At 33.3% G+C, this 26,888-nt stretch overlaps 1 protein-coding gene across 1 annotated transcript in view; it reads right to left on the bottom strand.

The window, feature by feature from the left end:
- Positions 1 to 26,888, bottom strand: part of tsl (membrane-attack complex domain containing protein torso-like) — a 128,532-nt gene that overhangs the window by 5,074 nt on the left and 96,570 nt on the right. The gene's annotated exons all lie outside the window — the stretch shown is intronic.

Here is a 26,888-nt window from a genome sequence, read left to right as displayed (position 1 = left end):
AATGCAAATATTGGAAGTGGTAATTAAACCACTTCCTGACATCCGATCAAGCTGAAACTCGGCAGATATACTCGCAGTCGATGACAATACATCTCCACCAACTTTTGGTGGCAATCACATTTACATACTCATTTTTTTTAAATCGGATGACATTTCATCAGTTAGTATACAAAATAAATGTTGGTCCTCAGTCAAACCATTTTTTTTTCTTAAGTTTTAAAAGACGTGTATTGGTTTTTATATTGTTTTTTTTTTGAAAAATAAATGTTACAATAAACTAATTAAAAATCAAATTATTTGAATAGTTAAGATTAACGTCTCATTTTTTTGTGACAACTCTACCAGGTCGAAATGCGAAATGAATATTTTCAGCATTTAACCTAGAATCTTTCAAAAGTTAGATTGTCAATTAACAATAATAGTTCCTCACGAATAAAGTGTTTAAACAATTTGACATGATCCTCCACGATACATATTATTTCATACCTGGCAAATAAATGAGAGGTTTTTCACTCATATCAGCTACCACTGATAATAAACCGAAGGTCTGTTTTTACTGATCTTTTTTCCAGTATTTCAGACCCAAGCTTAGTTTATTAAAAAGCGTAATAAGAAATTGAGCAAGATTATTTTCAAGTTTTTTAATACAATTAATTTGTTACCTCACATTATTCAATGTAAAGCTGTACAAAAAGCAAAAAATCACGCATAACAAAAAAGATTCCACTCTAAAGCAGCAAATATGGTTGCTCTCGAGTGGTGAATTTTAACGTTGATAAATTTGCACAGCTTTTTCTGTCTATAAAATCTATGTTAAAGTAACGAAAAAAGAGTAATTGCAGGTAACTCCATTAACAAAGGACTGAACGCGGTTGGCGCTAGCAAAATAATGTCCAAAGAAGGTAAGCTAGGAGTCCATGATGGAGTGCTGGTACCTACACTAATGTATGAGGCTAGATGTATAAATGAGATTTCTGAGGCTTATGTGTGGTAAAACCATGCATGACCATGTGAGAAATGCGGAGATCCGCAAAAATGCAAGGTTGTTGTAAGCGTTATCACTAAATAGTATAAAACAAAGGAAGGTTTATGTATATAATACATTGATATTATCTTTATGGAAAGTAAGTAGGAAGGTTTATGTATATAATACATTGATATTATCTTTATGGAAAGTAAGTAGGAAGGTTTATGTATATAATACATTGATATTATCTTTATGGAAAGTAAGTAGGAAGGTTTATGTATATAATACATTGATATTATCTTTATGGAAAGTAAGTAGGAAGGTTTATGTATATAATACATTGATATTATCTTTATGGAAAGTAAGTAGGAAGGTTTATGTATATAATACATTGATATTATCTTTATGGAAAGTAGGGGAAGGGAGGGCAAGATGGAAGGAGCGGGCAAGATGGAAACTATCTACCTATCGCCAACCACGTGACAAAGTGCCCGTGTCACTACGCACACAGATATAAGCGGCCATGTTGTATTTATGTCCGGAGACTCGGTTCAGCTCGCGCCACCAAGTGACTTGCACGCGTGTTTTGTATTTTTCGACGAATTATTACAAAATCAGTGGTCTTTAAAAGTGTGATTACTCATACAAAGTAAGTAATACTACCATTTTGTTTTTATAAACACTAACTATAAGGAATAGATTGTATGAATTGATATTTAAAGAGGAAAAAAATTAAAGGATTTTCTAAGAAATTGATATTATTATTGGCAGTTAGCTTATGGGCAAGATGGAAAATTGCATTTTAGGGCAAGATGGAATAGTTTCCATTTTGCCCGCGTGCAATTATTTTGATTTCTATTTTAAATTTTTTCAACTAATTGAGAATGATTCTCTTTATAAATGGTGTTCAAGTATATTACAAAGAGAAACATAGGATCTTGAACTGAAGAAACAAGATAGTGATGGACGAAGCTGTAACTACTACAATACGCGTAGCTTTATTGAAATACGGAATTGCGATCGGAACCTTACACCGCTATATCAAAAAAGGTACCGCGTCCAAAAACCTAGGTAGATTTCAAACTGTTTTTTCGAAAGAACTTGAGAGAAAAATTTGTGACCTTGCCATTGAACGGGACACCCTTTTTTACGGCTTAATAAAAGAAAGTTTACAGCATTTGCTTATGAGGTGGAGGTACAAAACAAAATACCGCATCCATTTACATGTGAGAAGGCTGGGAGAGCATGGCTTAGCGGATTTATGAAAAGGCATCACCAACTAACTTACAGGACACCGGAACCCACAGCTTTAGCTCGTTGTTCGGCTTTTAATCGCACGCAGGTGGATCGGTTCTATGATAACCTATGAATGTTTATTTCTCAAAATAACTTTCTGTCACGACCCGACGACATCTATAACATGGATGAGACTGGTGTCAAGACTAGTGCCTCTAAACCTCCTTGAGTAATTTCTACAAAAGGCAAAACACAAGTAGGCGTTGTAGCAACAGTAGAAAAAGGGCAATTTACCACAGTGATTTGTGATTTCAGTGCTATTGGTCGCTTCATTCCACCTTTCTTTATATTTGGACACAGGAAGAGAATGAATGAACGTCTTTTGGATGGAGCTCCCAATGGCTCTCAAGTGTGGTGTAACTGATTTGGGCTGGATAACTAACGACACCTTTAACAACTGGCTACAAATATTTATTGAGAAAACAATACCAACAGCAGATAGACCTGTTTAATTAATTCCAGATAATCATGTTACTCATCAAAATCTAGAAGCTTTAAATTCAGCTCGAGAAAAACATATAATCATGGTCAGTATTCCCCCCCACACAAGCCACAAGCTGCAACCATTGGACGTCTTGGTTTACCGTTCATTCAAAGTGGCTTTTGAGCAAACCTAGACACTTTTCAAAAGAATCATCCTGGAAGAAGAGTAAATCAGTTTGATATAGCTAGGCCAGTATGCATCGCCTATGAACATAAGTGCTACTGTGCAAAATGCCACTAGTGGGTTCAGAAAGGCTGGCATCTTCCCATATATAGACATTTGTTTACAGATTTAGACTTTGCATCGGCCACTTTTTATGAAAACGCTCCAGTAATTGAAGGCGAACAAAATTTCATTGTGACTGATGAGGGAGACAAAAATACCGACACAAATGATTATTCGTCAATAAACGTCAATATGGTAGACAATATTACCAATGAAACAACTACTGTCCATGATGGTTATGAAAAAAAACAGGATGAAGAAGTGCAACTTAATTTTGATAATTCACAGAATACGATGTCAGAAGACAGTATATTTAAAACAAGTTCAGGTGTTATTGATAAGAGTTTGGAACAACCATCCACCTCGTATTAAATTTCTCCAATTAAAATACTTCCATCACCAAAAATTACTCCTACAATAATAAAGAAGTGAAAATTGAGATGTAAAAAATCACAAATCCTAACTAGTTCTTCATTCCAAGAAACTATTGAAAAAAATAAGTAGCTGAAAGTAAAACCAAAATTATTCCTTAATCCGGTCCTCAATGGCAAGGAAAACAAAGGAAAGGACAAAGGAAAGGGTAAAAGAAAGGGGAAAAGGACAGAAAAAGATGAAAATATACTACAACATCCGGAGCAGTCAACACAAGACGATGTGTTGTGTGTATTATGTGGAGAAGCATATGTGGAACCGTCCACAGAGGACTGGGTACAGTGTCCACAGTGTTGTGGTTGGGCACATGAACTATGTTCAGACATAGAAAACGGTTGTCTTTTATGTGTCAACTGTAAAATGTAAGGATATCCAATTCATTCCATCTTGCCTTTATAAGCTTTCCATCCTGCCCTCAGGGTTAGGGCAAGATGGAATTTTTCTTGTTTTTCTTTTATGAGTCCTAACAGATTTTATACTCAATTTTAATTATTTTAATAACTCAATTTTATAAGCATGTAAGATCTCTCTGAAGACTTATTAAAATAAAGGATTGATATTATGTTGTTATATTTTTTTTGACATCTTAAAGTTAAGCCTTCCATCCTGCCCTCCCTTCCCCTAAGTAGGAAGGTTTATGTATATAATACATTGATATTATCTTTATGGAAAGTAAGTAGGAAGGTTTATGTATATAATACATTGATATTATCTTTATGGAAAGTAAGTAGGAAGGTTTATGTATATAATACATTGATATTATCTTTATGGAAAGTAAGTAGGAAGGTTTATGTATATAATACATTGATATTATCTTTATGGAAAGTAAGTAGGAAGGTTTATGTATATAATACATTGATATTATCTTTATGGAAAGTAAGTAGGAAGGTTTATGTATATAATACATTGATATTATCTTTATGGAAAGTAAGTAGGAAGGTTTATGTATATAATACATTGATATTATCTTTATGGAAAGTAAGTAGGAAGGTTTATGTATATAATAAATTGATATTATCTTTATGGAAAGTAAGTAGAAAGGTTTATGTATATAATACATTGATATTATCTTTATGGAAAGTAAGTAGGAAGGTTTATGTATATAATACATTGATATTATCTTTATGGAAAGTAAGTAGGAAGGTTAATGTATATAATACATTGATATTATCTTTATGGAAAGTAAGTAGGAAGGTTTATGTATATAATAAATTGATATTATCTTTATGGAAAGTAAGTAGGAAGGTTTATGTATATAATAAATTGATATTATCTTTATGGAAAGTAAGTAGGTAGGTTTATGTATATAATAAATTGATATTATCTTTATGGAAAGTAAGTAGGAAGGTTTATGTATATAATACATTGATATTATCTTTATGGAAAGTAAGTAGGAAGGTTTATGTATATAATACATTGATATTATCTTTATGGAAAGTAAGTACGAAGGTTTATGTATATAATACATTGATATTATCTTTATGGAAAGTAAGTAGGAAGGTTTATGTATATAATACATTGATATTATCTTTATGGAAAGTAAGTAGGAAGGTTTATGTATATAATAAATTGATATTATCTTTATGGAAAGTAAGTAGGAAGGTTTATGTATATAATAAATTGATATTATCTTTATGGAAAGTAAGTAGGAAGGTTTATGTATATAATACATTGATATTATCTTTATGGAAATTAAGTAGGAAGGTTTATGTATATAATACATTGATATTATCTTTATGGAAAGTACGTAGGAAGGTTTATGTATATAATACATTGATATTATCTTTATGGAAAGTAAGTAGGAAGGTTTATGTGTATAATACATTGATATTATCTTTATGGAAAGTAAGTAGGAAGGTTTATGTATATAATACATTGATATTTTCTTTATGGAAAGTAAGTAGGAAGGTTTATGTGTATAATACATTGATATTATCTTTATGGAAAGTAAGTAGGAAGGTTTATGTATATAATAAATTGATATTATCTTTATGGAAAGTAAGTAGGAAGGTTTATGTATAAAATACATTGATATTATCTTTATGGAAAGTAAGTAGGAAGGTTTATGTATATAATAAATTGATATTATCTTTATGGAAAGTAAGTAGGAAGGTTTATGTATATAATACATTGATATTATATTTATGGAAAGTAAGTAGGAAGGTTTATGTATATAATACATTGATATTATCTTTATGGAAAGTAAGTAGGAAGGTTTATGTATATAATACATTGATATTATCTTTATGGAAAGTAAGTAGGAAGGTTTATGTATATAATACATTGATATTATCTTTATGGAAAGTAAGTAGGAAGGTTTATGTATATAATACATTGATATTATCTTTATGGAAAGTAAGTAGGAAGGTTTATGTATATAATACATTGATATTATCTTTATGGAAAGTAAGTAGGAAGGTTTATGTATATAATACATTGATATTATCTTTATGGAAAGTAAGTAGGAAGGTTTATGTATATAATACATTGATATTATCTTTATGGAAAGTAAGTAGGAAGGTTTATGTGTATAATACATTGATATTATCTTTATGGAAAGTAAGTAGGAAGGTTTATGTATATAATAAATTGATATTATCTTTATGGAAAGTAAGTAGGAAGGTTTATGTATATAATACATTGATATTATCTTTATGGAAAGTAAGTAGGAAGGTTTATGTATATAATAAATTGATATTATCTTTATGGAAAGTAAGTAGGAAGGTTTATGTATATAATACATTGATATTATCTTTATGGAAAGTAAGTAGGAAGGTTAATGTATATAATAAATTGATATTATCTTTATGGAAAGTAAGTAGGAAGGTTTATGTATATAATACATTGATATTTTCTTTATGGAAAGTAAGTAGGAAGGTTTATGTATATAATAAATTGATATTATCTTTATGGAAAGTAAGTAGGAAGGTTTATGTATATAATAAATTGATATTATCTTTATGGAAAGTAAGTAGGAAGGTTTATGTATATAATACATTGATATTATCTTTATGGAAAGTAAGTAGGAAGGTTTATGTATATAATACATTGATATTATCTTTATGGAAAGTAAGTAGGAAGGTTTATGTATATAATAAATTGATATTATCTTTATGGAAAGTAGAGAAAATTCGAGCAACGCCGGGTATACGTCAGCTAGTTAGTAATATTAAGAAAGGGACGCTCAGATAGTTTGGGCATGTAGAGTGAATTAACAAAGAAAAGAGAGTAAGGAGAATAAATTACAAAAAATGTGAATGAGAATGTGAACATTTTTATTGTGAATGGTAGTCTTACACCAGGGCGATATTGAGAGTATCTTCCACTTTCGAACGTGCCGAAGTATACCATATATTATTTTTAATTAATAAATTGTGAAATAATACAAATTGATCGAATAAAATTTACTTGCGCACGCCGGGATTCGAAGCCGCGACCTTCGGCCTGCTAGACGAGAGCCTTACCCCTCGACCACGGAGGACGGCGTTAGTTAGTTGGTTAACGCAACGATTTTTAAAATGCAACGTGTTTTCCTATCGTGCTTTGAAATGTCAATTTAACTTAGCTTATAAAATATATGTATGCAACCCGCCATATTGTTAATTTCATATTTTTCATAAACATATAAAAGTATTCTCAAAAACAAAAGGAGTAATAAATTCAAACAAAATATCATAGATAGAGAAAATTTATAAAATTAAACACACCGCTGTTGGCACGTCTGCCACAAACACCGATATTGACATATTTTAATCCACAATGTACACAAGTTCATATTTCCGCAGTATATTTAATTATTGATTAAACAGGTGTATAAACAATGAAATTGTACAAGTACCCAATTATGTTGCAAAAACACCAATTTTCAACGCCTAAAATAAAAGAGATTTAAACGTTACAAAAAAGATTCTTCTTATTCTGAGGGATTGTAAAGGAAAACAATTTATTTCTTAGTGGTAAATAAATAAATGTAATATCATATTCTTAATAATTGCAAAATCCCTTTGTGGCGTCATTTTAATTTAAATTAAATGAATAACTTTGTATACACAACTATTTAATCAAAAAGGATCGATGTGTTTAAAAACCAATGGTTTCTTCGTCATTATTATTATGTTTTGGTTATCTTAGTCTCTCCTTAAAATCTACTCCTCTCTCTTGGCTCCCCGTACTTGCAAACATAACCCCGCCAAACATCAGGCGAGAAATTGCAACACTGAGGGAATACAAGAAGGCGCTGTAAAAAAGCGCAATACCTTTGCACGAAGATGTCGTTTCCCACCCGGCATGCCGCTTGAAGTCCTGAAAGCCCTTCTGCGCGGAAGGAGAGAGGCTCCTCCAATTACCTCTCACCCCAGAAGATGGTGTAAACTTGAGTGGCAAACGGCCAACGTGGGAATGTCCGTCTCATACAGGACCCCACCGAGAGACAGCCTGGGTTCTCATTGCCTCGCAAAACCTGGTCCGATATCAATAGGTGAAGGTGCTCTCATAGCCGCTGTGCCCACATGATGCACAGATGGGGCCTTAAAGAGTCGGCGATGTGTGAATGTGGTGCGGTGCTGACCACCAAACATGTGGTCAACGAATGCCCGCTCCATTCATTCCCCGGCGGGATTGGTGAGGTCCACATGGCGACGCCTGAGGCCCTAGACTGGCTCGCAGACCTAGATGTCCCCCTCTGAACCCCCAACATACGAAAGAAGAAGAAGAAGTCTCTCCTTGATTTCGTTGTGTTAATTTATAAAAGTTTTTGATGTATCGTGGGGTTACTTGGCAACTTACAAAACCATGTTTTGGTGTAAAATCAATTTAAAAGTATGATCTTCTTTATAAAATAGGGTTACATTAATGTTAATTTTTTTAAACTTTACCGTGTTGTTTTTTAACCAATCATACTTATTTCTGTAAGTGCTTTTATAACATTTTTCTGGTCCATTAATTATAAAAAATGAAGTAAGAAATTTTAATTTTAAAAGCAGTAGCTAAAAACCTACTTACCGATATTAAAGGGGAACAAAATTATTCCAGACATAGATTAGAAAACATAAACGTTAAAATTATCGCTAACTCAAAAAACCAAATATGTATTTACCGACTTTTGGCAGTAACCCTACTGTATACATAAATGCGTTTGTTACTAAACATAATTGCAATAACTACCTATTTATTGATAATTTTATTTATTCTAACTAATTAATCACCGCTCATTGTAACATTTTGTCAATAGGTATCTCCTAGTTATTGGTCTATACTTGTTTGTAATTCTAATTCAATAAGAGGTGTTATTTTGATATTCAATCGTAAAAGATCAACGTTTTCGTTGCTTGTGTGGCACGTATCGCCGTTTTGTTGAAATTAAACATTGTCCAGATCAATACCATTCAATTCCGGCCATAAAAAATCATAAATCATCTCTCGATAGCGCAATCCATTCACCGTAACTGTTGCTCCAGCCTCATTTTCGAAAAGTAAGGTCCAATGACTCCGCCGGACCATAAACCGTACCGAACAGTCACACGTTGAGTAAAAAAGGCTTTTCAACAATAACTCTTGGGTTTTCCGAGCCTCAGATACGACAATTTTGCTTGTTGACGAAGCCACTTAGGTGGAAATGGGCCTCATCACTCAAGATGATTTGCATTTGATTCACTCAAGTGAATTTTAATAATTTCAGTGCGTTGTTGAAGCGTGTATCGTTCCATTTTTATTAATGGCGTAGTTTCTACTTGTCAAATGTCAAAAAATGAGAGTTTCAAAAGTAACATCTACTGTAATAACGGGCTATTCAAAATAAAACCTCTTATTGGAAAACCCTGTACACGGAGAAGCTCTTCAAATTATTCTTATTCCGGTTAAAAACTCGACCACAGGCTTTTGACGAATGAATTGACAGGTTTCCTAATAAACAAATAAAACACGAATGTGTTATGGTGATGTCGGAACACGTGTTCATAAAAATTCTAATATTCTCGCATTTCGTCATTTTATATAATCACGACAAACCCAGGTGCATGACTACGTTTTCCAATATTTAGGGTTTTTTCAATAAAAGGATTTTAGTAAATCAGCAACAATTTTCTCCCTGTACGTTCTATATGTCGATCCTTTTTGATTAAATAGTGGTGTATACGAAATTCTTATTTTATTTTATTCATTTCAACGTTTATTTAACACTTACATTTACAATGCAACGCTAGGTCATTTGTCTTAATCTCGTTCTCGACAGGCTAAGCGTAAAACCATTTGTAAGTTTTGACTTATGGGAATGAACAGAATCGTGAGAATGAATGGCCTATTGCTTTTGACCTTTGTAATTTGGTATTGAAAACTAGCTATCAATTGACTGACCGTTACAGACTCAATATATATATAACCTAAGTATTCACGTAATTTAAAAAAGGTACGCTATTAAAAATTATAATCTATGTTCCGTAGCTACACAATTTTTGTACGTGATTAAAAATACTAATTTAGTTTGTGTGTCGCTGTGTTTGTAATTCCGGTTCAATAAACTTCAAAACTTTTGCTTTGAATCGTGTCATCGTTTTCAAAATAAGGTGTGTTTGTTTCGAAAATTCAGACAAACGGTACACTTCCAAAATTGCAACTGAATTGTCGAGAATTCAGACCTTCAGAGTATTCCCATTAATTTTTACATTCAGATGAGACACGAAGCGAAAAAATTATTATTGATACCTAGAAATTCCAAATATAACATACCGGTGTAAATTTCATGGCGTCAGAACTCACCATGTCACCACGTCAATGTCAATTTTCATCAATTCATATGGACATTTGTATACATTAATTTTTACATTTAGATGAGACACGCAGCGAAAAAATCATTCCATTTTATACCTCTAACTAGTTCAATTTGACCTCCAACCCTAACTAACCAACCGAACTACCGAATTCGGTGTAAAGCAGAAAACTTGTTTGACTATATATATACAAAAACTCTCGAGCTCTGGCGTTATGAAACTTGAAATAATAGTTAAAAGATCTAGAATGAAATAAAGAAGAAAATTTATTTGTCTGTCTCAACAAATCTCTTGAACGGTGAGTTTCGTCGTTTTAAATTCGAATAGCTTTTCTTTATCTGAACTTTCTGGATGAATTACTTTCAGCTCGCATATTTTCTATCTTGAGTTTTTAAATATCAATTTAATTAACACAAAATAGGCAAGGTGTGACCCATATTTTTTTTTACCATTTGCATCTACTTCCAGAATAGTAGAAATTATCGCTCTGATGAAAGACCACCAATCGAAATCATAACGTTGCTTGAAATAGCTTTAACCATGTTTAGTGACCAGATCTGAAATACCAGGTACTCCCCCAACTTCTTTTACCCCATGCTCTTCCCATCCCCACTTAATTTTCACAACATACTCCAGTTTGGGATACCGTAGTATCACTGAATATCCGGACGGTTGGGAGCAGTTGGTACTCACATGCGTTATTCACATTAAAAGATAAAGAATTTATATATTTGCAAAAAAAAAAAAAAAATTTCACTAGAAATATGTAAGGGAAATTTTACCTTACTCGAGGAACACAAACCCGCGGATACGTCCACAAAACATTGCTTTCGGTTTATATCTTCAGTGTCTATTCTTCTGTTGGCTCAATTATGTTTGTAGTAAGTAAAATATCTTTACGATGCGCAATTATCTCGGTAAATACCATTTTGAGGTAGAACCCGCGCCATACTGTAAAATAAGTTAAATCTGGTTTTAATCGCTCTACTGATAAACGTGGGATTTTTTTTACTATACCGGATGTACGGAGTATTTTTAAATGGTACTATTCAAAGTGAGACAGTACCGGATTAAGCTTTTAAACTGTAATTAAGCTAACAATAAAACGATAATAATGATAATAATCTCAACACAGTCTTGTCTTAGTGAGGTTAAAAATTCTAAACATACAATGTAAAGTAACAATAACTCAACACAATGACAAAAATGCGATATAAAGTCATTGAAAGTGATGAAAAAAAATTATCATATTAATCCAATCTACATTACCTAGTTTTTGTTTTATCACTTTTCATGACTTTATATCACTTTTTAAAGGTGTGTTGAATTGTCGTTGAGTTGTGTTGTTGTCCGGTTACCCAATAAAACACATTAAGAGTGAACCTTAATTATCACATAATTGATTTTGATTAATTTAATTGTATGTTTTTTTTTAAATATTTTTTTTACGATAAATACAACAGTTTAAATTTGCGTTCACCACTAAATAATAAATAAACGGTTTCGACCCTTATATTATGATCTGTAAAACAAAAAATATATCGGTGTTCATATTATGATATCTGTCATGAATGCGGTTATGTCGAAGCCGGTTGGCACTTAATTTAATTAAATAATTTATTTATTTGCGGGAAAGTTGAGAGCAAATCTTAAAATTAACGTAAATATAATAATTATTAACTTTTCACCGCAGAAATTGAATGATAAAAGTGTGGATATTAGGACGGGTTGTTTCGCAGAATTTGAACAATTCATCAAATTTCAACGTTCATTTTCGGGTTCTGTGAAAGTTCTATTATAATATAATCATAGGCTAGTTGCTTGACAGAACTGAAATAATAACAGAATTTGAAAAAATCTTTCACAGAACTCGAAAATGAACGTTGAAATTTATCAATTCATCCAATCTCAACGTTCATTTACGGGTTCTGTGAACGTCCTATTCAAATTCTGTTATTATATCATTATAGGCTAGTTGCTTGACAGAACTGAAATGAAAACAGAACTTAAAAATATATTTCACAGAACTTGAAAATTATCTTTGAAATTTGAAGAATTGTTCAAGTTCTCCAAAACAACCCGTCGTGTTTTTATTTTATTTAGTTACAATATAGATAAAGTCAATGACTGGCGTAAATGGGAATCACTAGATCGAGTGATCTGGTTTGAGTTCTGTTGTGTGGTGAAACCGATTAAAAATACAAATGTGGTAATAATTTAAGTTAAATGCATTTTGTGAATCTGTAGATTTGTAGAAGGAGTTCTAGTTGAAATTGGTTTTGCAAAGACTGTTTGTAGGTCTCGGGTTCAAAACCTGAAGATATTAAAAAAATAAAAATAAATGTTTTCCCGTTTACAATTAGATTTGTTTTAATTATTAGTATCTACTTTTAGAGGAAATAAACTTTTTAGGCTATTTTGTTCGGGAAGCAATTAGGATTTTGAAAATGGTCGCATTACATCTAAAATAAATCTAATTTAGTTTAATAAATAATATATAGCCTTCGTATTTTACTATTGCATTACTGTGCAAAATTTATAGCTTGGGCACATGCATAAAATAGTCCAATTTCACGGACAACTGCTTCTAACTTAAGGCTTTTTCTGTTAGTTATTACTGGATAATACAATACTAGCTGTTTTCATAAATTTCTCGTAGTCTAGCTGGCCACGGTAATACAGGGTTTTCCAATAAGAGATGTTATTTTGAATAGTCCGCTATTTCGGTAGATGTTACTTTTACAGCTGTCATTTTTTGACATTTGATAAGTAGAAACTACGCCATTAATAAAAACGATAACGCTTCAACAACGCATTGAAATTATTAAAATTAACTTGAGTGAATCAAATGCAAATCATCTTGAGTGATGAGGCCCATTTCCACTTCGGTGGATTCGTCAACAAGCAAAATTGTCGCATCTGGGGCTCGGAAAACCCAAGATTTATTGTTAAAAAAGCCTCTCTATCCTCAACGTGTGACTGTTTGGTGCGGTTTATGGTCCGGCGGAGTCATTGGACCTTACTTTTTAGAAAATGAGGCTGGAACAACAGTTACGGTGAATGGATCGCTATCGAGAGATGATTAATGATTTTTTATGGCCGGAATTGAATGGTATTGATTTGGAAAACGTTTACTTTCAACAAGACGGCGCTACGTGCCACACAAGCAACGAAACCATTGATCTATCACGATTAAATATCAAAATAACACCTCTTATTGGAAAATCCTGTACTTTGTTTTTATATTATGTGTAACTCTTATTCTTTAGGTTAAGTAATTATATTGGCTGGCTGCTTATTGACATTAACGACCCCGACCAGCTGTTAGTTTATTTATTTACAAACATCCGGAAAAACAAGTGTTGTTAACATAGATATAAAGTTTAAAAGTTATAATTACAAAGTAATAACTTAACTTAAATTCAGTTTATTTTTGTAATATTTATATTTTTGTAATACCTGCATCAACTGTAAAGCGCCCCTGAGGTGATATCTCACAAAAGCGGCGCTATAAAAATTGACCAATAAATAAATAAATAAAGTATAAGAAATAAAAAAAAGTGAGATAATTTTTTTTCCAGTGACGCCAATTTGTACAAACCCATAAATAACCGTTATTATCAAATTACATAAATTATCCAATTACAGGTGACTTAAGTAATGTCGCTATCTATTTGATGTCAGAATAATCCATTATTTTGTATGGTTAAAAAAAAATAATAAGTGAGAACTTTAGTAAGTGACAGTATAAATTTTACACTATTAGCTGTTTATTAAACAAAGCAGTTAAAATATCTGCATCAAAAACAAGAAATTCAAAAGACTTCACAAACAATTAAATATCAAACGACTATACTTTGCATAGCATGAATTAAAAGTTCGCGTTGACTATGTGGTTTCCATTTATGCATTTCATATAATAATAATTTATTTATTTATTATAAACAAAATTGATTCTAATCAGAAAATAAATCATCAAATACATTTCTTACAAATCGCAATCTTGTTGCAACTGTGTTCTTCAAAATGTGATTCATTGAGATAGTTTGCAGATATTATTATATAAAATAGTAAATAATTTTACTTTACTGAATGTTCTGAATTATTAAATGGAATTGAATTATAAATACCCACGCGGCACATTCATTCGTGAGCTATTTTTAATGAAAACATTGTAATCGAATTCGAATCAAAAGCTTAGATTGTGTTCAACATAATTTAATAACATTCTCTGAAGTAGATATCATCAACTGCACAAAACTGCATTTTAACACGTGGTATGGTCTTGTTTTACATGAAACTATAAAGTGGCATATTTTTATGTGAAATTTTAATGCACTTATGCAGGGGGAAATGTCAAACTACTTCAGGAAACATTTTTTTAACTTTATAAAAATGGATATAATTTTTTTTTCATAGCATTGTAATTTATTTCATTTTATTCAAATTCATTCATTCGATTCATTTTTTCATGCTGTCTATCAAATCTTAAAAAGAAATTGTTGTATTTTAGCATTTTGATGATTTTCAATTTAATGTACGTTTGAAGGCAAGCTACATTCAGACGTGATTAAAATTTGCAAAAGTATTTTTAAAACAAGTCTCTTGCCCAAGACCGGTATAATTTTCGTAGAGTTACTACCAAATTTCGCCACCATCTCTTTCTCACTAAATTTTCACTCCTTTTCGACACATGTTTTATTATCGATACCTAGATATTCCAAATATAACATACCTGTGTAAATTTTTTGACGTCAGAACTCACCGTTCGAGAATTTTTGACAATATGATGTTTGTTTTTGCAAATTATAGAAATAATATTAATTTCTTTTTAGACCCATTAATTATATTTCCGTGTTTTGCCATCGTCAATGCCAATTTTTTCAATTTATATGGACATTTGTATACAATGCACGATCCGAATGATATAATGACATTTGCTCTCAAACGAAGGCCACAAAGCAAAACATTTTTTTGCTTCCTGTCGGTATTCGAAGATAAAAATTTGTATTTTGAATTCCAAGATGACAGTGGACAAGTGTTAAGTACTATTCCAGGTGACGTATTATATATCTTATTACGATCTAACCTTACCATTTTACCCATTTGTGGATACGGTATTTTACGTGCTTAAAAAACAGGTAATTTTTTTTAGGAGATTGTATTCCGGCAAATATATCCGTAGTCATTTTTTTACATTAGGTATTTATTGGATCGATGCAGTTATTATTTATTACAAACAAAATATACAATCTTTTTCGATTGACTCGCAGTATTCTGGCAGTTTTTCAGATAGATATCTTATCAATAGGTATAAAGAAAGGTCAACTTCCAACGGAGCAATTGAACAGCAGCTTTTGAAATTTTAACGGCTTTTTCTTTTTAAATATAATTATTCTACTGAGGAGGAAAATTAAATAATTTTCATAGAATCCAATGTCAGCTTCCTGCGTGGAGGGTTTTTTTGGAGAGTGGGGATCGTTTTGAATTAATGAACATGGGTCTTGAAGTCTTTGTTGTAGGGGAGAGGAAACAGAGAGGCTGGCAAATCGTTCCACCGTCGATCTGTTAAATCCAAGAACGAGTCTTAGAAACGACAGTCTGCGTATTTCCTGTAGAGATCATCTTCGATAGAACAAGTACAGAATTTCCACCTGACGATTGTTCTCTAAAGATTGCAACCGATATATCTATCACCTGTTTCTGCACAGAGTCAAGGATTTTTACCAAGAATTTTTGGACCCCAGATCAGAGGTGGTTAAAAAATTCATGGGATGCACTTACAACTTGTACAGGGTCAGCAATTGTGTACTACTAAAGGTATTTGCGTTTTGCACTTCGTTCTATTCATGAACCATCATTTGTAACAGTCCTTGGTACGCAGTGTTCATCACATCTGCACTGATAATGAGCACTGCAATACTGTGCAAAACGTTGGTTCACAAATGAAGTTAACAGTTAACTCCTGCACGGTGCCCAATGACATCATTGCAATTATTTTTGGAAATTTACAGTCCCATAGATCAATATGCCAAAAAATGACCAAGTAACCTTCATCACACCGGTCCATTGCGTTAATTCGTTGTTACGTTAAAATGTTATATCCGTGTTGTTGTGTTATGTTTGTGTGAATTATATGCGATTCGTGAAGTGAAAGCGACACAAACACTAAATATAATTCAGTGTCCTGTCGTTCTCGGTGGCACCAATCAAATATGTTCAATTCGCTTTTGTTAAATGCTGAAGACGAAAAATTACGCGAAAGTCAATTTATTGCATCGATGGATTCGGACCAGAGTTTGTAATAAAAATTCGAAATGCGATCTCAAAATTGTCGACAAATTCAAAAGATTTTTTTTAGAATTGAATCGTTTTTGAATAATATCGCAAAAGGATTTGATGAATTATTTTATCATCTTGAGTTAACTTTAAATAAATAGAATAGGATATAACTGTTTGATATTGATTGTTTTTGTGTTTCATTCGTAGAACATCATTTAATTTGTTTTAAATTTAATGTAATGTAAATTTATTAAGTTCTGCACTAATAATAATTAAATATTTGAAAATTAAATAAAATAGTTTACAGTAAAGGTCTTTTCGCTACAGAAGTGAGAATCTAACTTGAACCGTTATTTTTTACAAAAAATTATGTAAATCAAATTTAATAATGTTATTATTAAGTTCTGAAAGTATTTTTTTATTATTATTGGAACAGCTGTTTTGGGGTTCAGGGCCATTTTCAAACTGCATTTTTCATTTCAAAAGTCAATTTAGTCAACTTTACAGAAGAAACAAAAAACTTTTCTTCTTGGGAGTAGTGTAAATTTTTTTTTTTTTATTTGCAAACTTATACAGAATTTTGATGTAAAAAAAAACAATTATTCAACATATTTCTAACAGATTTATTTTAATTGCATACTTTTTTATTCATTCGTGTGACGTGATGGACTTTTTCAGAATCTGGTCGAAGGTAAACGAGGCACGCATCTCCGAGAGAGGCAAACAAGTTTATTTATAAACAAGTCAAAATTTGCTGGCATTACTACCTTATTTTATTCAACTTAGCAATATATTTATTTATTGAATTTTAAACTTTTTCACAAATTGTGCAAGTGTGCCAACACGAAATAAAATAGCCTAGAAAAATAATATCTTTCAAAAAGTATATACGCTAAATTACCGGAAATTTTTTAATCGTTTTATTACAAACTAGTCATAGGAAAGATGTATCGTATTCTCTTTGTACTTCTTGTTACTTACGTTTCTTTGTTGATTTCGTCTTTACAAAAAAATACATCCCTCAATTTCCAATCATTTGTGGTTATTAATTCACTTATCAATCGTGCGTGCCATTTAAAATCATTTTGATATTGCTCTTGACTGAATATAGATTCATCAGTGCATGACTATTCAAGTGGTAATTAAGTACCTAGGTACCTATTTCAAGCATCTCTCAAGTACCAGTGTTTTCGTGATGCTTGAATAATTCAGCATTTATTAGGCAAGGAGGAACGGATGGGGAAATTGGTTCATATAAAAATTTTTCTTAGAGACACGGGTATTCAATGGTACAATAAAGTGTTTAAAACACATAACAGCTAATTATTCTTTATTCGGGTAGGTTATTATCTAATCACTAATGGGAACACTCACTCAAAATCCTGATGTACATTTTTTTAATGAATATTGCAAGGTTGATTTTTCAATGGTTTATTTCAGAGAGTGGTAGAAGAATCGAAACGTTGCCCGAAATGGCTTTAGTCGTGTTTGGTGACCATATCTGAACAGCCAGTTACTTCTGTTTCCTTTCTGTTCTTCGTATCTCCTCTACCTTTAGCGTCACAAAATTCCCAATCAGTGATGGTATAACCTCACTGGCTCCAAACACTTGGGACTCTTGTATGGTACAACACATAAAATAATAAAAATAAATTCTTATTTGGGTTTGCCATAGTTACACTGTTTCTAGGAAGTTAAAAATCTTCTCATCTAAAAACTGTTCATAAAATCCTAGTGCAGATGACAAAGAATATGACGTGCTTCATATATTAATTTATAACTAGCTGACGTGTACCCGGCGAGGCTCGGGGTTGTGAATGATTTTTTAGTAAAGTTTTGAGGTTGTGAATTCTAGGATAAACACCGACTTTTATCTAATTTCTATAAATATAATATGTATTATATATATATATAAACCTTGCGGAAGAAATTCTCTAAATGATAGTGAAAACCCTATCAGAATCCGTTGCGTAGTTTAGAACCAAGGGCACAAACAGACAGACACGAATAGCGACTTTATTTTATACTATTTAGAGACTAACAAAGACCTGTAAAAAATCAAGGGATGTTGAAAGTATTTACAAATAAAACATTTGCATCAGGCTAATTGCCTTACAAAAACAGTAATTGTCAATTTTAGAGTAGACCAAAATTTAAATTTGGAACACATTTGGAAATCGCTTTATCGCTTCTCGGAATTATTTCCACAATCAGTTACTATTTTGAAAATTGGGATGCTGGATTCAACAACAACTTGATGAGAAGTGTAGTTTTGAGTAAAACGGGTCCAAAGTTTTTTGAAATGCGTTGTATTCACTTGTAACATGTGTTCTAACTATTTGGTGTAGCTATGTCTGTGTGAAACCCACAGGAGTAATATTGAGGCACCTTAGTAAGCGTTCAAATATGGTTTGAAAGGGAGATATGTAAATACGAATGTTAGAGGGAGCGTTCTAATATTAAACAAAAACGATAATAATTAAGCAAAAATCGTGAAAATATTTAATAAAACACGACCCGTTTGAAATAGAGCACAAACCTCTCGATAAATACTTTACTTTCATTTAACCCTTCAGGTTTTTAAATATTTTTACCAACAAGTCTTAACGAGATGGTGAAATTTCATTGAATTTCGGAATGCTTCCGAGGTATCTAAAATGTGCTACATATTACTTATTTTTGAAGTTGTCGTTAAAAGAAATACTATTTTAGAAACTAGACAAAATTTTCTTTGAAACATTTGCATGTGAAAAAAACATAAATCTTTATAAATTAGTATATTAAAGTATAAGTGGATAAACAGGTCTTTAAAACACGCGCGAATAAAGCCAGTGTTTTAAAGACCAGTTATCCACGAATACTTTACGCTATTTTTTTTTATTGGTAGATACACTTTGAAAACATAAATATTGATATTATTATTAAAAATTTGGAAATAAGAACTATTAATGAATTCGTGATGTGACATCACAATATCTTGTTGTCATGGAAATGAAAAACACAAACATTAATTTGCAATGTTTTATTTGACGTTTAAAATATTCCTGTCAGATTTATAGTTAAAAGTTGACATTGACTTCACATTTTGTTGATTTGTTGATGTTGCCATGGTAACTTTAAAAAACGCGCGTTCCATAAAGTGCGATTTAAACACGCTAGAGCGTACTTTAAATGAGTTTTTTTTATTGGTGCCCTTTTTTACTCATTGAAAGTACGCTCTAGCGTGTTTAAATCGCACTTTATGGAACGCGCGTTTTTTAAAGTTACCATGGCAACATCAACAAATGTTATGAACCTTTCATATTCTTTTTTATAAACGTCTTTGGATTTTTCAGGTATTAACCGCGATTCTGCTTTGGTATTTAAATAATGAATGTTAGAACTCATTTTACAACACACAATAACTAGTAAAAACTGTGATGTCAACTATTAATCTTATGTGACAGATTGCAAATTAATGTTTGTGTTTTTCATTTCCATGACAACAAGATATTGTTACCGGCCATATTTTATATTAAATGCCATCCCGAACTTTGCAGATTTTCTGCGCGCCAATACTCGGTCCTCGAGTAATGTTCGGGATGGGCAGAGCATGAAACTGTCGCCAAGGCATGGGCACACAAAGGATTACAGGTTCTACTGATTGTAGTGAAATGAAAGCAGTAGTTTTGTTTTTGCACATTATAAAACATGGAGAATATATTTAAGTAAACATGTTACATATTATGACTCGGCACTTACCCCCAGGGATCAAAAATTGGTTCTTAATTCTATCTAAAACTGATTAACCACTTAATTACGGAAAGTGAGCGGGGAGCTTCCATACGGCCGGCGGTGGTCTGTCCCAGACAGATCGAGCTGGCACCATCAGGGCTTTGGTCCAGGAGACGGGTCCAGCGTCTCCGACAAGGTGGCTGATAAGCGGTTCTGGAGCGTATCGGGTCTATCGTTTATGTAACATTAATGGAGCGAATCCATCCATTGAGCTGATCGGCAGATTACTTGAGCGGGTGCCGTCCGGGCTTGTGATTTTATTATCCGTATCTTATTAAGAAAAATACGGCTTGTATCGCGCCACTTGAGGTGAATGCTTCATTTCCCGGAGTCCGCGGAATAACGATTTGCAAGGGATCGCGTATATAAACTTCAGTAGAACATTATTTGTGATCTTCACGAACACACACACGGTCATCCATTATACGGACGTTTATTTAATAGAGCCTGCACCGACTTGGTTTTTGTAAAAAAGAACCGAATAACCCGCATCAGGAATACTGATGTACACTTTTTAATACGATCGCCCATCCAGGGTAAAAATGAATTATAATCTAATTGACTGTGCGATCATTACACGGCCGTCCCGCTCGTGTAACAATTCCAGAGTGCCCAGCGAAAGGAAACGGAAACAAACAATAGACTGCCCGGCGGTCTATTTGTTGCCAGACCGTGCTCTCTATAATTTTAATCAAAATTAATGCTATGAATGGTACTTGTTCTGAAGAGGTGTTTTAAATAATTACTTTTAAATAAGACTTAACACCGCTTCATAACATTACCCCCCGCGCCACACAAATGTTTGTCCCCAAACATTAATACAACTCTAAAAAAAACTACAACTGCAATAACTAAGCTTGAAAAGATCCTCTGGGTTTCTAAAAAAAACAATCAACAATTATACATGAGCATCATAATTTGTAAGATAAGTAAGGAATAAGACAAAATCTACGATTTGGATAGCAAAACTTATGATGAATGGGTGTGCCGCAGCTTCAATCGCACCCATCGAGCGTGCAGCCGGATGGTTGAGCCTGCGATTCATCCATTCTAGAACTTAAAGATAACTTAAGATTAATGTAACTTAATTACAAATTTTAGAAGATATTACGTGAACGGAGTCTGCAAGCACCCACAGTATCGGAATACCGGGTGATGATAAATTGACGATTGTCGAAGACTGCCGTTAGCGTTACATCTGTGACGGAAAATATTCTTAAACAAAATTGTAGGTAAACCTGTAGGTATATAAAAAAATATTATTGTTCTTCTCAACACATCTAAACAACTTAAGCGTTAAAGCTTCACTGGCCCTTTAATAGGGCGATAAGCCACTCAGGCAACACTTTTTTTTTAGGGAGGTAAACCAACCCTCACTTTTCACTGAGTCTACTTCTCCGTTGGAGATAAAACACACTTCGAAGAAATTCTATCTACTCTACCTGACCTGGTTATTGGGTAAGTCTTTCGAAGAGAATTTATACAATAAGACAAAATAATCATCCTTGGAAAGCATTATTTCGTAATAGTAGAAAAAACTTTTAACCTTTACACACACGCAGGTGTGTAAGGTGGTTTAATCGAGTGGAACTGTCAACAACCAATCTTATAGATGTGGTGCAATTAGTAGTAGTATACATCCATTGTTGTAAATGGAGTCATTGGTCGAAGATTGTATACATCCATTGTTGTAAATGGAGCCATTGGTCGAAAATTGTATACATCCATTGTTGTAAATGGTGCAATTGGTAGAAAATTGTATTATTGTACTAATTTATAGATAAAACTTACTTTTACTAAATATAACTAAAGTTATAGAAGGAATTTAAGGAAAAGACATATGCTGAACCAGCTCTTATAATTGTATCATTAATTACTATGAAATTATTAAACAAAATATCAAGAGTACTAACATAAGTATACCATTTCCAAACATGACAAGATAATTATAATAAAGTAAACAAAAATATATTTGGTAAAATTCAATTCTTAATAATAAAATTTTTAAAACTGCTTAGAAAACAAAGATGTACTGGACCGGTACATCTTCACTTTCTAAGTAACGGGCGAACGTATACAATATGCACATAAGTATATATTAAGAAACCTAGAATATACGGGGATAGTGGGAAAGTATCACCGTGCATTCCAAGATTTGGGCAGTTTATATATCCCATGCTACCTAACTTTCACTTGTTTAGTCAAAGCCATATTTCACGTCGTTTTTTTTTTTTTTTTTTTTAATTATTGTCTTATAAGCTTATCTGAACAACATCATTGTCGTGTAACAAACTCGAGTAGGATACTAGAGTGTTATACTAAATTTATTATGTTTCTTTCTATTATTTACCGATTATACTAACCATTTTACGAAATTTCTATATTTTCTAAAAGAAAATTAACTAGGACAGGACTAAGGACTGTCATAATGCTGGGTCGCTCCAACTCGGGTGATCAAGCCGCTTTGTGCTCCCGTGCATTGAAAAATATTTGAAATATTAATTAATTGAGAGTACTTGGTAGGGTGGCCAGACCCACCAAAGCACTATCAGAAACATATTAATCCGGTATATTTTCTGACTTGACGATGTCTTTCACGTGAAAGTTACCAGTTTCCTTACCTTTGAGGTCTGCTAATGTATAGATTAAGTCTGATTTTTTCTTCACGACTATATTTTGCACAAAGCGTGGAGCTAGTTTCTGTGCAAAGTAATTTAAAGCGTTTGATTGGACGAAATTTCTACGCCAAACCCTGTCTCCGACTTGAAAACTAACATGTTTTCTCCGCAGGTTATAATGGTTTGCTCCTTTTTGATAAGCTTTTAGTAAAGCATCTGAGACTTGCTCATAAACTGATGACAGTTCTTCTAATTTTTGTGCGTAGATTCTCTGACTAGTACAATTTTGTGAATTAGATTCCGTATCAGCTATAGGGTTACGATGCAAATCACCGTCTAATATTTGCTCCCGACCATGCATTAGAAAATAAGGTGTAAAACCCGTAGCGCAATTTACGGAATTGTTCATAGCTGATTGTATTTGTGGTAAAAATTTTGACCAATTACGGTGGTCTGATTCAACTAATATCGATAATGCGGTGCCCAAAGTTTGGTTATATCTCTCTACCACATTATTTTGAGGGGTATAATAAGAGTTATAAAACGGAGGAGGTATATTATAATTATTTAATAAGTCCTTAAATTCTTTGGATACAAACTGACGGCCGTTATCACAAACAATGGTGCGCGGTACGCCATGTACAAGAAAGATACTTTCTTCTAAACTCTTCACAATGCTTCGCGCGGTACCTTTGCGCAACGGGAACAGCCAGGTAAACTTTGAAAAAACATCGACACAGGATAAAATAACGGTAAAACCAGAGTAACTTCTCGGTAATGGACCTACCAAATCCAACGATAACATTTGCATTGGACGTGTAACTTTTTTTGGATGTGATGAAATACCGTTAGGTGAGGCCGTACTGATTTTGTGGGCCTTACAGACCGTACAGCGATTTACAAATTGTTTAATGTCTCTGTACATATTTGGCCAAAAATACCGTAATTGTGCTTTTTTATAAGTTTTAAAAACGCCGGGGTGACAAGATCGAATAGACTCGTGAACACTACTTAAAATGTCTAATCTTTTTTCTTGAGGAATTACTTTTTTCCACGCAGTGTCTTCACACAGTGCTAAACGAGTTTTCGTGTGACGAAATAGTTCGTTTTCCCGAATTTGGAAGTTCTGAAAACGTTGGGGAAATTCTTGACAACCCTTCCAAATATTTTGATACCACTCATCTTGAATATTTCCTGAATCTATAATGGAGATTTCGGCAAGATCCATTCGCGAAAGGACATCTGGGACTATGTGTTGAGTACCTTTACGATGGATTACGTCAAACGAGAATTGGGATAGGCGTGAACTCCAACGCGCGAGACGACCGCTGGGGTTGGACAGAGAACCTAACCATTTTAGGCTTGAGTGGTCGGTTACAACTGTAAAATGAGTTCCTTCAATGTATGGTCTAAAGTGTGTAACGGAGTCTAGTACGGCTAAAAGTTCGCGCTCAGTTATTCCATAATTACGTTCGTGAACGTTTAAGCATCTCGAAAAATAAGCAATAGGGTGCTCCTGTCCATCTATAGTTTGAATTAATACCCCCCCAATGCCTACGGAGCTTGCGTCACAGTGTATAGCGAAGGGTTTCGAAAAATCTGGACAACTTAAGACTGGGGCAGAAGTAAGTGCTTGCTTTAGTGCAATAAATGCGGATTCAGCTTCCGGTGACCATTTAAAATTACTAATTCCCTTATTTGAACCAGTAATACTTGTTAAAGGAGCTGCAATGCTTGAAAATCCCTTGATAAACCGTCTAAAGTAACCGCACAGGCCAACAAATGCCCGAATTTGTTTAGCATTTTTCGGTATAGGAAAATCTTTAATACTATCTATCTTACTTGGATCAGTGCGAAGTCCCTGGGAATCCACCATATAGCCCAAGTATTTAAGCTCGGCTTTACAAAATTCTGACTTTTTTAAGTTAATGGTGAGACCCGCGTCTCGTAGACGTTCGTACACCCGATTTAACAAGTTTAAATGTGATTTCAAGTCTTCCGATACTAATATAAGGTCATCTAAATAGCAAAAAACATTATCATCGAAATCAGGTCCAAACAATGCATCCGCTAGTCTTTGTAATTCGCTAGGAGCATTTTTCAAACCAAACGGCATGCGAGTGAACTCAAAGAGGCCCCGCCCAGGAACAACAAATGCTGTCTTTTCACATGATTTTTTGTCCAAGGCTATTTGCCAAAATGCCTTGGAGAGGTCAATCGAGGAAACATATCTGGCACCGCCCAGTTTATCTAGGATACGCGCAATATAGGGAAGAGGGTAACTATCACGTACCGTGACGTTATTAATTTTTCGAGAATCAAGGCAGAATCTAGCTGTTCCGTCTTTTTTTGTTACAATTATTACTGGACTGGACCATGGTGAACGAGAAGGTTGAATAACCCCTAATTTTAGCATTTCATCAACTTCTGTTTCTAATTGTTTCTGCCGTGCGGGTGAAAGAGGGTAATACCGCTGTTTGATGGGTGGTCCTGTTGTAATTATTTTGTGTTTAACTAAGTGTGTTAGACCTAACCCCTTTTTTTCAAAAGAAATTGACTCGAATTTTTTTACTATTTTAGAGAGTTCCCTGTTCTCTTCAATAGTTAGGGATGAGGCTGGCCGAATAGCCCGCAACCCACTAATATTTCCTTCCGAAACAGGAAGAGTAGCTTTCGAAAACAGTTCCGGTGCGATGTGGAACTCCTTCCAAAAGTTAACTCCTAGAATAATTGAAGGCGACAATGTCGGGATGACGTAGAAAAGAATTTCCTTTGTGGATGATTTATACGTGACCGGCAATGACATTGTCCCTAAGACTGGTTGGTTTGAACCGTCCGCTGTATAAACACTAAACTTAACTTTAACTAACTTAATACCTAATTCCTTAAAAATTTTATAACTATTGCCTCCTAGACATGACAATGAAGCGCCGCTGTCTAGCATTCCACTGTAGAAATTATTTATAATATGTACATAAGTATAAGGACGGTTATCATTTTCAATAGCCATCTCCCGTGGCAGCGGGCCCACTGTTCCGGTTGATGGGGATGAAAGAAATTTATCAACTATTCGGAGCCAACTCTCCCACTCGCTTTTCCTCTGCGCCAAGGACGGCTTGTAGCAAGAGAGACTCCGACCTAGTTTTTTGACTTTTTATGAGCTTTGTCATTGATAGCTCCCACTTTAGGATTGTTAGACCTTGAATTTTTCTTCCTGCAATCTTCTATAACGTGTCCCGATAGTTTACAATATGAACAGAATGGTTTATTGTAAAACGTTCTAGAATTTTCGTGTGCAGTTTTTGTATATGTGTTAGAAGTAGAAGAAGACGGTTTATTGTATTTATAATTATTATCTCTGTTTCCAAGACTAACTTTAGTATAGTTGTTGGAATAATTGTTGTTATTTGGTTTTCTGTACTGATTTTGGTTATAACCTTGGTGTCTATGCATATTATTATTATTAAAATTAGGTGTTTGTCTAGCAGTACTATCAAATTTCTCCGGTTTATTAGTGACAGGTAAGTCTACTTTTGGTTGAGAAACGTTGAAAGATACGAAATCATCCGACAGTGATGCATAAGATTCCAAGTTGCCTGCATGAGTAGTCAATTGCTCGAATGTCGATATATCTCTTGAGACTAGTAAATTTGTATACATAGGCAATAAAGCTTTTTTTGCCAACCGCAAAAGTTCTAATTCCGGTAGTTTAGCTTCAAGCATATTGTTTAATGATTTCATTCTGAGAGTGAATTCTAGCACTGACATACCTTTAGGTTGTGTCATGTTAAATAGTTTTACCTTAAGATCTGTTTGAAGGTCGTTTGCTTCAAATTGTCTTATCAAAAGTTTTGAAAGATCGTCCCATTTCAAATCCTGAGTGTAAATAGACCTGAACCACAGGAGTGCTAAACCTTCTAAAAGATCAGGAAAAACGCGTACAAGATGATCCTGGTTAAAATTTTTTGTCCTACATTTCTCCTCAATTAATAGTAAGAATTCCCTTACACTACTTTTTCCGTCATATTTCAGTTTCCAACCGTCTA

The sequence above is a fragment of the Hesperophylax consimilis genome, chromosome 21, assembly GCF_061612785.1.
Source record: "Hesperophylax consimilis isolate HC1 chromosome 21, BYU_Hcon_1.0, whole genome shotgun sequence".
NCBI classification, from domain to species: Eukaryota; Metazoa; Arthropoda; class Insecta; order Trichoptera; family Limnephilidae; genus Hesperophylax; species Hesperophylax consimilis.
Note: the sequence above shows the minus strand (reverse complement) of the source record. Positions and strands in the feature narration are given on the sequence as shown.